Here is a 12,000-nt window from a genome sequence, read left to right on the forward strand (position 1 = left end):
AGATTTTTTTCAATATATTTGGAAATTTTGCACACTCTCCTCTGAATAAGCCGTCATTAGCTGACAGTTTCTTTTAATATTTGCAGGAAATGTTGGTTTTATGATGGAGTGGTGTTCTGTTATGTGTGATGTGGTTGGGAGGAGCAGACAAATGGATCACTGAGACGTGGAGAAGGAGAGCAGTGTGTGCAAGGGGGTAGAAGAAACACTTAGGAGAACAATCCAGACCAAGAATCACCAGCTGGGATCTTGAGGAGAGCACTTTTTCCCTACAGAAAGAAAGCATTGCCTCATTAGTTTAAGGCTGAGTGCATGGAATGTTGGTGTTTAAATTAATGGTAGAAATTGGCAGTAAGGTTTCACAAAAGGACAGTTTTGCCCATGCAACCTCTTCATGGTGCAGGGAGGCTGAGGGATAGGAGAGAGAAGATGTCAAGCTGAATGGGGCACATGGGGTTTCCTTTGAGTCCTGGTGCCCAGGATTTCTTCCCATGCTTCAGAGAGAATGGGGGGACACGGAGACAGTTGTCCTTGGATCTTTTCTCCACACAAGATTTAGGTGGATACAGTGCACTGCTGGACCTGGACGGTTTGGAATCTTAGAACATTTCAAGTTGGAAGGGACCACATAAGGATCATCAAGTCCAATTACCTGTTTCCTTCAGGACAAGTATAAACTGAACCATATGACTAAGAACATCATTCAGATGCTCTTTGAACTCCTATGGGGTTGATGCCATCACTGCTTGCTCCAGGAGCCTGTTCAGTGATGGCCAACCTCTCTGTGCAAAACCTTTTTCTAGTGCCTGATTGAAACTTCCCCTGATACAGCTTTGTTCCATATGTCACTGGATATCACAGAAAAGAGATCAGCACCTCTTTTCTCCCCTCTTGAAGAAGTTTTAGGCTGCCATGACATCACCCATCAGACTTCCCTTCTGTAGACTGAACAAGCCAAGTGACTTCAGCCTCTCCTTGTGAATTTTGTCCTCAAGACATTTCACCACCTTAGTCACTTTCCTCTGGATGCTCTCTAATAATTCTATATCCTCCTCAACCTGAGGTGCCCAAAACTGCACAGAGAGCATGCCGGGGCACTGTGCAGCAGGACAATTGTTGCAGACATCTTTTGTGAAAAATCCTTTCTTGGGGTTTTTCTCCCTTCTGAGAAGCTGCAGTTTCAGCAACCAAATGTAAACAATGGTTATCTGCTGCTGTGGAACGCAACAGGTGGATCTGTGATTGGTCTCATGTGGATGTTTGGATTTACTGACCACTCATGGCAGAGCTGGCTCTTGCTCTCTGCCGGGGCACAGACCTTTGTTATTTATTCTTTGCTATTCTTAGCTTAGCTAGCCTTCCGAGAACTTTTCCTTCTATTTCTTTTAGTATAGCCATAATGTTATATGTATATATATCATAAAATAATAAATCAAGCCTTCTGATTATGGAATCAACATTCTCATCCCTCTTCACCTGAAAACCCTTGTGACCACCATCACAGACAATCACCTCCCTGGACTGGCCAGTAATGCTGGGATGGATGCAGCCCAGGACACAGCTGGCCCTTTCAGCTGCCTGCACACACTGCTGACAATTTACCATCAACCCAGAGTCCTAGATCAATTCTTTGGTACCAGGGCTCTGGGAGCCAGGGCAAGCTCACCTGGCTATGAGCATGGAGATGGAGAAGTTACCATGTAGAGGGTTGGAATTTATTTTTAAAAACAAGCCTGGAGCGCTCCACTCCCTTGTTAATGTATCAGAGCGACAGGGATGGCATTTCTGGCTTTTTTCTATTTGCAGCATTAGCAGTGGTGCATCTCTGGGTACTTGTGCCATGTTCTGAAACATATGGCAAATTGCTTGCCCATATGGGTTTGAAGAGCAGTGTTTGTTCGGCAGTTTAAACCTCAGAACAATCAGAAGACAGGCTCTGCATTCCGAGCTGGAGAGCGTGGCAATCATCTCACATTGTCTAGACTTTCCTCTCTCTGTCATTTTTACATATTTTGCAGTGATTGCATTCATTTCCTCTGTCTTCTGCCAAGATCTATCTGCAACCTAGATATCAGTTAAGGTAGTTTTTCATATTCATGGTATTAGTCACTGTGAGCATATTTGGAGTGAGCGCTTCTGATGCTTCCATCCATTTTCCTTATGGTAAATTAATCCTATTTGGGAGGGTGATGGAAACGGTGGTTTTTTTGATTTATCTGTGCAGATCTCATAAAGGAAATAAAAACCCCATAAAGTCAGTGTTTTAAAATAATGATTAATCTCATTTTTCTTGGAAGATACATTATTAGACAGATATAATATAGAAAACTCATTATTTTGGTTGTAAAAATGTATTAATTAGAGGACTGTGTCACAACAGAAAATTAAGACAAACTTACTACAGAGTAATTTTAATTAGAAACTAGTGGAAATGCAGTTCTTGACTTGCTGGACTTAGTGGTTAATATTATCCTTTACAGTTTTCTGATGTTGATGGGATTTTAAATCACTTTTGACAAATTTGAGTAACATAGCCTGCATTAACAACCTGTTTGTGAGCAGGTGGAGAGTGCTTAGATAATGGTGAAACATCTTAAAATGGGAAAGGGCTGGAAGGTGGACTTTAATCAAAACCTTCCTCCTGCTTCCTCAGCTAAAGGGAAGAGTATCTCACCTGGAAGTATTGATTAAGTTGTTCTTTTCTTTTGCCTTGGGCTGAAGCTCAACATGTTCCTCTTAATCTTCATTTTCCAGTGTGAGGACTAAGGAAAATTTACCTTTAGGATTTTACTGCCTTAGGGTGTGGACATCAACCTATCAAGCAGACAAAGCAAAAAACACCAATGGAGTTTGGTGGTTGTTGGTGTTTGAGGAAGCAGCGAGCCACCATGCAGGTGCTGTGGAGCTCACAACTCAGCTGCACACTCCCCTCTCCCCAGATTTGTCCTGTGTTTAGCCATTTCCTCGAGCTGGAAATGTGGGAGTTGATTGGTTTTGCTCATGTAGTTGATGTGTGTTGCTGTCTGAGAGGGTAGCTATCTTTCTTTCTTCTTTCAGCTGGCTTGGGAAGCTGCTGTGGTTTGGGCTGCTTTGGGTCACCAGAGCAAGGCACCATCCTGAGGGATGGATGCACACCCCCCGTTTCTGCAGGGTTTGTGCTGCTCTCCTCTGCATCCCTGGTGCTTCCCAAAGCACTGCCAGGCATGGACCTGCTCTGCCCCAGCTGCACACATAGATGTATCTGCCTGTTCCCACCTTTCTGTCTCATCAAAAATAGGTACAGTGTGTACACATTCCACACTGTACCTACCCCAGCCTGACCCTGCCAGCCCTGCCCAGAGCTGCCCCTTTACAGCCACTTGTGTAGACCAGACCCTCAAAACTCTGGCTGGTGATTAAGTGAGGTGTAGACAAAATTTTATCTGCAGATTGCTGCTGTGGTTTGGACAGGGTGGCTGTTGTTCATCCTGCCCTGCAGGGCCATGGTTTACCCAGCTCAACTCAGTGTCCCCCAGCCTGGCTGGGGGGCTGAGCTGCCCTGCTCCATCCTGCCTGCAGATGGGGACTGAAAACTGCATTTGGAAGGCACAGATTGCTGCAGCTCACTTCCAGAAGGCAATTACTCCTCTGCTGCAAGCTGGGCTCTGCCTCCTCCTGAGCCCAGCATCTCATGAAGGGGGGATGCAGTATTTACAGAGCAGCAGCCTTTCCCCTTAGCTGCCTCCCCAGGTCCTCTGCTCAGAAACAGAGGGAACCTGAGGACCTGTGGTGGATACAACCTATTAGTGCAGACTTCTGTAAGAAATGGGCTCAAATATGTGGAGTGCCTACAAATATGCACATATATACATGCATTTAATATGCCTTGGTTTACATATCAAGCAGAAAATGCTGGATAAAAAACCCCATGGCCAAAATGTTTTTAATGTTGCCTATTCTGGGGCACAAAGCAGCAGGGAAGGGGAGCTTGGCAAGCCTGGCTTTGCTTCTCTGTGGAGGGGTGATTTGGACTGTAGGTGATGCAGCTAGCAGCTGTTACACTGATAATCTGAGATGGCTGCTGTGAATCATGCTCCTAAGCTGAGCTGGAGTGCCCTGGGACTGTGTTGTCCATGTTTCCAGGCCAGCCCAGCTTTGCAGAGTACACAGGGGCAGAAGGGCACTGCAGCACTCTGCACACCTGCAGGCACTGCTTCACTTTGGATGAGGCAAATCCAGGTATTTGCTTTTGAGCACGTGCTGAAATCCTCCATGGTGTGTAAGAATTACTCCTTGTTTTGGAGAGAGCCAGCCAGGGGATTTGGCACCAGATCTCTGGCTTTTATGTTCCTTGGAAAAGGCTTGAAGAGCTCAAGTAGCCTGGTACTCTGCTGGGGATGTTTCCCCTGCACAGAAATAAACCAGGCATTACTGCTCATTTCTCTTCTAGGTTTATGTGAAATCCTGTCCACCTTGAAAGCAGAGGTTTATGTTTTATTCCAGTGGAGCCAAGCTTTCATTTTTATTTCACAGGGAGTTTGGTCTGATTTATATGATTAAGACTTTTATAAAACTTATTATTCTTGTAATCATTCTCTTGTAATTATTTTCTTTTCCCCCTTTTAGAAGTGTGGAGGGAGAGACACTCCCATAAATTACATCTCTAAGATGAGGCTGTTTTTGTGCCTGTGAGCAGTAATATTGATAAACAGGAAGAAAACCATGACAGCCTTATGCTGCCTTGCCCCCCAGTAGGAAGATCACAGAGAGCAAATGCTTGAACAGGAACATTCTCAGAAAATCACAAACACTTTAAATTTGGCAGCCTGGTACAGGGTAGAGAGGGAAGCATGTCAAGGAAGTTAATGCCACTCTGAGTTTTCTTCTGTCTTCCCTTTGTCCTTTTGTCTCCCTCCTCCCAGATTTTCCACACTGAAGGCTTATGAACACTGCCTGTTCACACTTGAAGAATTTTGGTATGTAAGTAATTAAAAAAAAAAAATTCAGATGCAGGCAGATCTATTTTGTGTTGATGTTAAAGAAGACCACAGAACAAGTGGCACTGGCCCTTTGCCTCAGCTGCCACCAAGAGCTGCTGCAGGACAGCAGTGTTAAGATGCTGGTGGTGCAGCGCCCTCCAGTCCCTTAGCAGGACTGAACCCCAACATTTACCCTTGGCTCTCTCAGGTTTGTGAGTCTGGCCTGACTCTGCATGCCCTGTGCTTGTGCTGCAAGGTGCAGGTCCCCAAGCTGTCCTTGTCCCAGGGGAAGGGCATCACTGGAGAGCCCTGCTGGGACACAGGCTGCCACAACTCATCCCACACTTGCGCTGGTAAACATCAATCTTGTGACTTGCCCCAAAGACTCTTTGACCTCTTCCTATCTCCTTGATCCCCCTGAGGTCCCATGCTGGGCTTCAAAAGATTTACAATGGCTTTTGTTAAATATTGAAACCTTTTGCAGCACCTTGTTATGTTTTACAGGTTCCTGAGAGACTGAATTTCCAAAGCATTTTTTGTTGAACAGCACAAACTTTAAGTCCCAGCTGTCTCTCCAACTTGTAGTCTCACTCTACCAGCAGTTGCAGGCTTTGATCATCAAAATCTCCATTATGCAACTTGATTAAAGGTATTCAGATCTCAAGGTGAGAGCAGAGAGAGATTTACATTTGAAGTGATTTATTAACCTGCTGTAATTTAAGGTCATGCTAGTTTCAGAACATTGTTAGTACTTAATTTCGGTCTCTCTTTGTGCTATCCAGTAATAGACAACTAACATTAGTTTAATTCAAAGGCTTTTTTGCTTCCTTGGAGGAAATACTAGAAGGAAACAAAAGTGCTGCAGTCATTAAAAGGGATTAGGAGAAAAAAAGTGCTTTAGAATTCCCATTCTCAAAATCCCTGTGCTACAAGCACAACTGATGAATGTACCACCTCGGTAAGACATAAAATATTGCCACCAGTCTCCCAACTTGCATTGTACCTTTGATGTCACTTACTTAGCAGCAAGGGAGTGTCAGTGTGAGCTGTGAGTGGTGCAGGTAGATTGTAACCACAGTCATTGCTTTGTAGTCTCCTTATTCTTATAATATGAAAAATCCTGGATGGGCTAAATCTGGAAGAGACAAACACAGTTTAGCTGTGCATATCATGACCATAATATCCTGCTTTTCTACCAGTGCCACTGTGTGGTACAGGTGGATAACACAGTTCTCATCACTTGGTAAAACAGCTGGGTTGTCCCACCCGTAAGGCAGAGGGAGCCCTCAAGGTTTGTAAATGCTCGTGGTTGAAAGGAATTGCAAAACACAGAGGGGCCACAAAACCATGAAGTTTTATTAGTAAACTACACACCTGGCATGGAAATTGGTATGTTAGTCCCTGATCTGCTATATGAGCACAGGACAGTGGCTTTTGGATAAAGAGGTAAGAGGGAAAAGTACAGAGAAAGAAAGAGATGAATGAAAGAGAGAAAGAAAGAATAAAAGGAAGGATGCCCAGGCTTGGTGGGGGTACCTATCTGTAGATAATTTTCCCTGCCCTGATGACCATTTCCTCTCTTTCCATTTGAATTAGTGGTCACGCAGAGTCCATTCTTTCAGACCTTTCTGGGTACGAGTCAGATGGGTCTTGGGTGGTCTTGATCCCCTCTATGTTCCACGCCCACTTCTCAGCTTCATTTCATGCTTGCACTGAACTCTGTTGTGCTTCTCTCCAGCAGCCAGAAAAAGGATGTTTGTCATAGCCCTGCCTCAGGGTGTTCCCCTTCTCCAGACACATCTTGTTCTTTTCCACAGCATGTTATTACCAGCAGTCCTTGCTTGGCTCCACAGCCGTCCAGCTATTGGTATTTGACACATCCACATTATCCCCTTGTCTTCTGGGCTTCTATACCAGCCCCTAACCATTCTTCAGAAAGCCAAGGGAGTTAAAGAGTATTTTGGGATTCAGGCATGGTACAGACAGTGCTCACTTCACTGTTTTCATATGAGTCACTGTTTATTTCCTGGAGAGTAGAATAATCATTTGATACACATAACTACAAGATCATGACTACTGCAAGAAAAACAACACAAAATTCAGGTATTATGATAGAAAGCCAAAAAAATCCCAGTACAAGAGGAGGTCAGGCCTGAATGTACCTACACAGGGTTTATTGGTGAAAATCTGAGAGGGGTTACTTGTACCACTGTTGGGATGTGGTTTTGTGAACCTGTGTGTCTGTCCATGCTTGTTTAGGTCTTCTTTACTGTGGAGGAAGCAGGGAAGTTTCATTTCATTTTCTCTTCTTTAGGCAGAAAAGTTCCATTTAATTTTCTCTTCTGCACCAATCCTATCACGTGTGCAAAGAAGTAGAAAATAATTCTGCTTCTGTGCCCCCAAAGGAAGAAGTTAGAGCCCAGGCATTGATTTCTTTCATATTCTGAGAGGACCCGGTCCCATTTCTGAGAGACCCAGGCATTTGAAAATATCTGGAACACCTTTAAAAGAAAAAACCTGGGTACAATTTATGGGGAAAAAACATAGGTACAATTTATTCGGAAAAAAAAATGCCAGACCCAAAAATAAAATTCTCTGGGAGGTCTGCAAGAAGGAAAGGTAAACAAGTGTGAGGAACTGGAGTTGGGATGGTGGGCTGTGGGCCAGGGATAGATGCACTGACAGGATCCAGGCAGAAGCACCTGGAAGAAGGGCCCTGTGATGAATTGCACTCTGAGGGAAGCATGTGCATGGTGTGTTAGATACACACACCTCTCTAACAGCTCCACACCAAACCCTGAGCTGTGCTCTCCAGGCACTGAATGCACATCACATTCAGCATCAGCTCCTCAGAGGAGGACACAGGATCTGCCATGCAAATGTGAGCTTTGGGAAGAGGGAATGTAAGTTACCAACATGACACCTTTGCAAACGCATTAGTAATTACCTGCTAGTTAGATGCACTGTGAAAAACTCGTTCTTACAGACCTGTGACACCCACAGTCACTCACTTTTTTGTTATTTCTGAGCACTGCACACGTGTTCTGGGGCTGCAGCAGGCAGGGGGAGTGCAAGCAGAGCAGGCAGCACAGAAACAGCACTGGGAGTGTTGGTCCCAGCAGGACTCCCTGGGAAGGAAGGCTCCAATTCTCAGAAGGGCTCGGTCCCTTTCCTTGCTGGTGCTGGTAGCAATTCTCTGGGTTGTCCCTCAGTGGCAGAGCTGCAGCTCAGCTGCCTCCTGTGGGGCTGAGCCTCTGCCCCAGCTGGGGGTGACTGGGGGGAGAGGTTGCACACAGTTAATATAACAAATAACTGGGTGAAACTCAGGGTTTACCTGCTTAACTCCTTCATGCAGACTGATCTGGACATGTCTCAAATTAAAGGCGTCTGGGAATATTTTAGTAGGGATTTAAGTATTCTGACTTCAGAAATGGAGATGCTGGACGTGACTTGGAGCTAGTGACCCTGCCCACTTTTTCCAGTCAGTGGAAATTTTTAGATACCTCTGCAGAATAAATTGTCAGACAAGTAGTTTTCTAAAAGTGCCCATTGAGGGCCTGTGTAAAAAGCTCAAAATGAGGAATGGTAATGTAGATGTCTACACTTGGATGAGATTAATCCTGCTCTGTATTTGTATCCCATTAGTCTCTGGAACAGGAAATGAACTTGGGATATTAAAATTCATCTTTTTAACCATTGGGCTACTGGATATTCTCTGTCTCATTTGCTCTATATTGTATAAATGTTTACAGGGGCTGCTGACTTGCCTTTAATCCATCATGAACAGTTGTGCCTCAGAGCACTGCAGCAGCATGAGGTTTGGAGGAGGAAGGCTGGAGCAGAGACCATGTTTGCACACATTGCACACACACACACACACACATATTTCTCTAAAAATCCTGGTTTTCTCTGCCCGGTCACATGGTAAAAGGTAACATCCCAGAAGTGGCTGCTTGAGCTGCAGTGGCAGAATGTGACAGTGGCAAACACAAGGGCAGAGCTCTGTCCCTGCCAGAGGTGATGGAGGAGCTGCTGCAGGTGCACAGCAATGCTGCTCATGTTAAAAGCAGCAAGGAAGATGGTGCTGGTGTAATTCTTTTCTCTGTTTCTCTCTTGGTCCAGGTCTTGAGGGGTCCACAACTGCCTTTTGTACCCCCTTGCTGCCTTTCTTGCACTGTCACCCTATGCAGGATATTCACATTATGTTTTCAGCTGTGCCTTAAACAGGTTCCTCACAGCTCTTGGGAACACAGATTGGTGATTTGTGCTTTGTGTTTGTCACCTTGGGATCCCGGTGTCATCCAGTTCCTTAATATTTGGGATGTCTGTGCTTACAGAGTTCCTTAATATTTGGGATGTCTGTGCTTACAGAACTCCTTGCTATACAACATGGTCTTAGCCACTGACTACCAATTCCCAGTACTGATAAGGCTACATGTCCTTTGAGTTTTGGACAATGACACACTGCACAACATTTGTCATGCTAGAAGTAATAGGAAAACCCTAAGAAGTTTCTTTCAAAGGGGGAAACTAATTAAAAAGACATTGCATAATGAACTCACAGAGAAGGTTTATTCTTGAGAGGATGATTGGTTGGTGTTAAGCTCACCAGACATCTTGTGGATACCAGCCTGGGGAGGTTATTTCCTCTCTGCCAAAGACTCAAATTTGGCTGTTTTTAAAATTAATTGATTTTCTCATCCTACTTTTATTAGTTTATGTACTTCTAGCTTTCTTTACTTTGTATGGGTTACATTGGTTGCATTACTCAAGCTGTAGGTCAGTCTGTCTAACTGTGTTGCTGTGATATGAGTTCTTATGACTTGGTAATTTTTCCTGTGTCCATTTTGTTCCATGTTTTCATGCCCTGATTCCATCAGACACCATAAAATATCTGGTAGTTCCCTAAGGTCACATACATGGTAATTTAAAATATTTTTTAAATGGTGCAATATTAGCCAATAATAAGAATTCTGCAACTATGCATATTATTTATGATGTAGAGCATAAAATTGTTTTCTTTTAAAGTATTTTGGTTTTTATTATGCTGGTGAATGACCTTTCTACTGAAAGACCTTAGTGCAAAATACGCTGCTTGCACTTTTCCCTAATGCTTTTTTGCTAAAGATCAGCAGTGGGTTGCAGAGTCTATTTTCTATAAATAACTCTGTATACAGAGCAGAAGAGCTTTAGCAGGGCCCTGCCTGCGTGGCTGGCACACCCTGCATGCCAGGGGCACGATCCCATGGGCAGCCAGCCTGCTGTGGGCTGGAGAGGCCACAGGGATCTCAGGTCTGAGCTGCCCTCTGCCAGCTCTCTGCTCTGGCCACGTGTCTGTGCAGGCTTGCACTGTGCTCCAGGGCACTCAGCAAAGGCAGCAGCAGCATCCACTTGGGCTGACTTCATCCCTCTTTCCCCCAGGGCAGCTCTTGTCACCATCATATTTTCTGAAGAATCTCTTTGCCCAGGATTGTCTCCTGGGAAGCTGAGAAGCCTCACAGAAAAATGAAAACAATAATTATCTGATTTGCTTCTCCTGTGTTTTGCTGCTTTGGAATGTGGTTTGGACATTGTTTACCAACTGGTCATTGTTTCATTGGTTTCATGTGAATTGTTTTGACTTAATGACCAGTCACAGCCAGCTGTGTCGAGGCTCTGGAGAGATTCATGTGTTTTCATTAGTATCTTGTTAAGCCTTTTGTAAGTATCCTTTCTCTATTCTTTAGTATAATTTTAGTATAGCATGATATGATATGATATGATATGATTATGATATGATATGATATGATATGATTATGATATGATATGATAGCCTTCTAAGAACATGGAGTCAGATTTATCCCTCCCAAAGACAGGGGACCCCCGAAAATGCCACAAGCTCCCACCACTCCTGTAACCAATAAAAGCTGGCTGTGGACAGCTTTTTGACATACAAAGGCAAGAAAAGGGAGTAAGAGGTGTTATTAAATGAATGGGTCAATTCATACTTTGTATTTCACTCAGCTACAACTGCCTTTGTGCTTTTTAATCTATGACTTCAATATGGTCTTTTATAAAGAACATGCAATAGTTCCTTACTGTCCCTCAGGCTATGCTGGCTGAGGTTTCCTGGCCTTGGCATCTTGAAGTGAGAGTGATTGTTGCTGTTGTACAGTGACAGCTCACAGTACCCTGCTTTGACTCATGGGGCCCATTTGTTCCACCTGAGCCTGCAATGTTTACATGGCCAGTCCTGGAACAGCGGTCCCCAATCACTTTTCTGTGTTGGCTGGGTCACCAGGAGGCAATCCAGACCTGGATGGGGAAAATCAGCATCTAATTCTGCAGGGCAGTTTGCTCCAGGCCAGCCTTGGGCTGATGGTGGCAGAGCTGCTGTACACATTGATTACTGTGTGCTCCTGCTGTGAGGGAAATGCCTGAAATGAATGGGGAAATTAGGGGGAATTTGTCATTGTGTTGGTCCATCATTTATTCCATTTGGAATAAATATATATTCCTTTTGGATAAATATTAAATAAATAAATATTCCATTTGGACTTCATCAGTTGCATAAGACATGGGAATTGCCAGGCCCTGCACATCAGAGCAGGGACACCTGAGGGGAAGGACTGACAAAAGGTGGAGAGCTCTGGTGGCATCACCTCCAGTGACCTTGTCACCTCCACTGCCATTGCTGGGGTGCTCACTGCAGCTGACAAAGACCAGGGATGCTGGGGCTTACAAGTGGGACTGAAATATGAGCAACTTCTATGTAATTTGGAAAATAGTGTAACAATCAGTTTTTAAAACGCCAGCTAACAAATGTTCTGAATTTATTCCAAAGCCATTGAGTCTGGGACAGAGCTGCTAATCAAAGAACATAATGGAGCTATAAAATTATGAGGTAGAGGCCTACTTGTTAACCTCAGGGTACTGAAGGTGTGGAGGGGATCAGTTTGGGCTGCACTTGCAATTTGTATGCCAGTGTGAAGTATGCTCAGCATAAAGAGCAGGGAATTGGGCAGAGGCTGCTTGAGGTGTGTTCCCACAGGGAGTGAGGATG

Source organism: Melospiza melodia, chromosome 4 (genome assembly GCF_035770615.1).
Source record: "Melospiza melodia melodia isolate bMelMel2 chromosome 4, bMelMel2.pri, whole genome shotgun sequence".
NCBI classification, from domain to species: Eukaryota; Metazoa; Chordata; class Aves; order Passeriformes; family Passerellidae; genus Melospiza; species Melospiza melodia.